A 4561-nucleotide genomic window follows, 5' to 3' on the forward strand; every position below is an offset into this window, starting at 1 on the left:
GTGAATAAAGAAACACTTTTATATCTGGCATCACACACTTTTTTTTTTAGTCAAAAGAAATTCTTCACCGAATAAACAGATAAATGGAAATGATTATCTTAGTGCAACATTTAAATTTTAAATTTCTCTCAAATACTCAAATTCTCACTAAGAGCTTAAAGTATTTTTAAAATACTTTTGCAGGTGCCCCCTTTCGCCCCCCCCCCCCCCCCCGAAGGCAAACAAACTGAACAGTGACTGGACTCCATTAAAGACCCTCTACACATATAACAAAATGTTTTTGGACATTGAGAAAATTATATTGTGTGAGGGTGGACATATTGAGCTAATCTATTTCATTTTCAACATAGGGTACCTGGCTTTTACCCCCAGGAGAAATGTTCAAAGATAATGGAGTACTGCTGATCAGAAATCACTGTTGTATACTCGTGTGAGAAGAATACATGCCAATAAAGTGTTCATTTAAGGTCAGTTGACACGTTCCTCAATAATAAAATTTTTTCCAAGAATTTGTCATTGAAGTATTGCTACTTTAACAAGTTTCCTCATGCACAAAAAATTAAGGTACCTTACCAGCCATTTTTGTAAGATACTAGAGGATGCCATTTACTATAGAACCCTATTGGAAATCACTAATATTGTCAATATCACAATTCTTTAGTGTCCTTATCTACTTAAACATTTTGAAAACAGTTTAAAAATCACAAGTCAATGATAATTATGGTTAATTTGTTGTATACTGATTACGAAGAGATACAAAACAGATATTCAAGTAACGTGTCGTCATGCAGACCTTAATTTATCCTGTCCTATTAAAGTGTTCAGAATGCTTGAATTGATGACAAATTGAGTACACGCTTTATTTCAATTTCTAGGGGTAGATCGTAATCAGAGCTCTTTAGTGTGCAGTGTAGACAGGGTTCTTAAGGACTCTATCTACGACGTTTCCTAATATGCCTGCCCTATAGAACTCGTGTAAAAAATCAATTTTAAACATAAAGCAGGCTTTGTCTATCCCACAGATAGAGTAATCAATTCTACGAATTTAAAGTCGTAAAATCCAATTCTAATGTATACAATGAATATTATATTTCAAATGGAGTATCCGGTACCGTGGTCCCATTATCATATTTAATTTTTTCGAACCAGACATAAAGGAAACACTGGACTTTGAATTCAAGGTGGTTTAAATAAATAGAATTTCGCGTTAAATCCAAACAAATTCACAATTAGTTTTCACACTTTGACGATTTTTTTACAAAATGATCTCGCACTTTGAAACATGCATGTACTTGTACATGTTGTATACAAGACAAGAAAATAACAAATGATATAATGTCTTCCTTTTTCTTAACTCTTCCTATTCTATCTTAAAAAAAGGATCTGAAGACGATATCTAGATATATCCAATATATGTACAACCACGTTATGTTTCTATACGTACTGTATTTCTCTCTTCAGTTTGAACTTTCTTTTCCTGTTTATGCTGATTTTTATCCCCTGCTCATAGATTTCGATAGTTTTGTTTGAATACGCATTTAACATCATACTACAATATTTTATTTATTTATTCACCATATTATTTTTCTCCCGCGTTTTTGTGCATTTCAAGTTGTCATTTGGGTAACATAATTTTATATTTCGGTATTTATTGTAATATTGTATATATTACATATACATGCAACTGTAAGATCATTGAAACAAATAATAATAATAGTAAGTCAAAGCTATTGTATTTAATTGCATGCAGATAATGATTAAAACAAGATGTGATTGTGAAACACTGATGCCCCCGTATTGCAACTTATAGCAAAGGTTAAAACTTTCTCAAATGCAAAACAAATATGTTGGTACCACTGGCGGATTTAGAAAGGGGGGGGGCTAGGGAGCCCGGGTCCCTCTTTTGTGTCCAAAATGTACATAAGATTTAATAAATCAATTGTTTTTGGGTGTGGCCGCGGGCCCCTACCCCGACCCCAAACTGGTCGGGCCCTCCTTTTCAAGATTCCTGGATCCGCCACTGGGTACCCAAAGTAAGGTCTTGACTCAAGGAATATACCTGTGAAATATGAAAGCCCTAGTAGCAACCATTGAATAGATATGGAAAAGGTTAAAGTTTTTTCAAAAGTATGTCAAACATTAAGGTCAAGGTCAAGTGGTCAAAATTAATGGTGCCCAAGGAAAGGCCTTCTCCCAAGAAATACACAGGTGAAATATGAAAGCCGAAGCACCAATAATTCAAAAGTCATGACCAAGGTAATTATTTTTCAAAAGTGGGTCAAACTCCAAAGTCAAGGTCAATGGATTACAATTGTTGGTATCCAAAGGAAGGCCTAGGTCAAGTTGTCACAAGGAATAGACATGTGAAGTATGAAAGCCCTAGCACTAACCGTTCAAAAGTTATCGTGAAGATTAAAGTTTTTCAAAAGTAGGTCAAACTCCTAGGTCAAAGTCAAAAGGTCAAAGTTGTTGGTATCCAAAGGAAGGTCTAGATCTTGTCATAAGGATTACACATTTGTGAAGTATGAGAGCCCTAGCACAAAATGTTCAAAAGTTATGGCCAAGGTTAAAGCTGGGTAAAATCTTGCAAAACTGGGTCAAACCCCAAGGTCAAATATGATGGTACCCAAAGAAAGGTCTTGTCAAAACATGCAATTTAAGGACATACGCAACGTACCTTACCTACAGATAAGTTTTTAAGATATTCTTAATTTAAGATTATAGTGCAATTAGATGTTCGTAGACAAAAAATCAGCATGCATTACCAGGGGTTTTGAAAAGATATCAATTGATGAAAATTCTTGTATAATTCAAAGAAAAATATACAAAAATTACTAAACATAGATTCTAGATGTTTTATTTATCCAAACTTGTTTTAGAAGAAGTGTACAGCAGCATACATAGACATTAAAATGTAACACACAGTTCCTTTAAGTATTGGAACTCTTCAACTCCAGTGAAAAAGACAATAAAGTTCAAACTACGTTGCGTATGTCCTTAAGGAATATTAAACATGTGAAATATGAAAGCCATAGCTTCAACCAATCAAAAGTTATGGGCTAGGTTAAAGTTTTTGCGGACAAACAGACAAACGGACGGACAGGGCAAAAACTGATCTTCGATACGGGGGCATAAAAATAAATAAATAAATAAAAACAAGCAGGTTTAATAATACGAATAAATATGTGTACCGGTTATTGAAATAGCAAAGCTTCTGCGTGATCAAGACTTTTAGCGCCATTTGTGAAAATGAAACTAGGCTTATGTGAAAGGTGATTTTAATAAAAGTTCACGTGGCTCTGGTTAAGAAAGATAGAAGTAAGAATTCTTTGTTGTAATATTGAATGTTTTAACCTATTGTTCTAGTGAAGTCTTTGCTCAAGAAGGTTGATTGAAAGTCACACGTTATTTGAAATGCAGAACATGCATGTTTTAGTTTTTATCGTGCTGTGGTTCTTGCAAGATAAAAACATATTCTCATATGTTTCTGAATTTCGAAAGGTATACATTAAAAAAAAAACCCAAACATTATTTTTTTTTTAAATGTAGGTGTGTATTTTAGATTAAGGTCTTATCCCCAGCATGTGTCTAAAAAATCATTTTGCAGCAACAGTAAGGCACAGCAGACTTGAGAGTGGGGGTCAATGCTAAGTTTCTCTTGAGTTTAAAGGGAAAGAATGAATAGCTATTCCAGTTAATGCCATTTTTTGCAAAGTTAGATAACTCGTGTTTGTGACCTGGCGGCCATCAACATTCGAATTTGTTATGTGAAGTAAACAATGATACTAAATAAATTGAATATTCTGATCTATCTGTAAGGACAGTTGACAATTAAAGATTACGTAAGTAGTTATTTTGTTTTCCGATATAATCTTATATGTTTTAGATAGAAAAAAAATATTTTGATAAGAATATTTTGATGAAAATGTATGTTGAATAGGAAGTGTAGCATGTACACTATTTTTCCAGATTGTCTTTACGTTTTTAGTGTTTGCACAAATTTGCTACTTTCTAAAGATTTTAAACATTATTTAAGATTTTTTCATGCCTAAACGAAGTCCCCAACATGTAGCACAAAAGTGCACAGACTTTTGTAAAATTTTATCTTCGTCGGGATTGGAGACATAGTTGGTATTTCATAATTTGAAGAAAATAAAGTGCTGACAGCTCAAAATACCTATAAATATAAGGAAATTTTTGCAATTTAAAATACATTTCTTAATTTTTCTAACTTGAAAATTATTCAAACGTTAAATTCAGTCATCTATATTTTGCTTAATTTCAATCGCGCTCGAAATACTTCTGATAGTTATCTTCCCTGATTTGCTCTCCTGGGTCACAGACGTTGTCAGTGTTTGGGTATTTTTGGGCATCAATATTTAGTTTATTGTGTGAAATTCCTTAAAAAGAATGCTTATTCTTTTCATTCTATGGACTTAACTTCCTAGAAATCAAAGATTTGCATTGAAATTCCTCTTTTTAATTTTTAGGTGGATTAGCTAGAAAGAAGTATAAAACTGATATTTCACAATACATTTTACTTATTTACTTGCAGTTATAA

This window comes from Saccostrea echinata, unplaced genomic scaffold (genome assembly GCF_033153115.1).
Source record: "Saccostrea echinata isolate AGI-Se365-2 ecotype Australia unplaced genomic scaffold, CSIRO_AGI_Sech_v1 ptg000029l, whole genome shotgun sequence".
In the NCBI taxonomy this organism is placed as follows: Eukaryota; Metazoa; Mollusca; class Bivalvia; order Ostreida; family Ostreidae; genus Saccostrea; species Saccostrea echinata.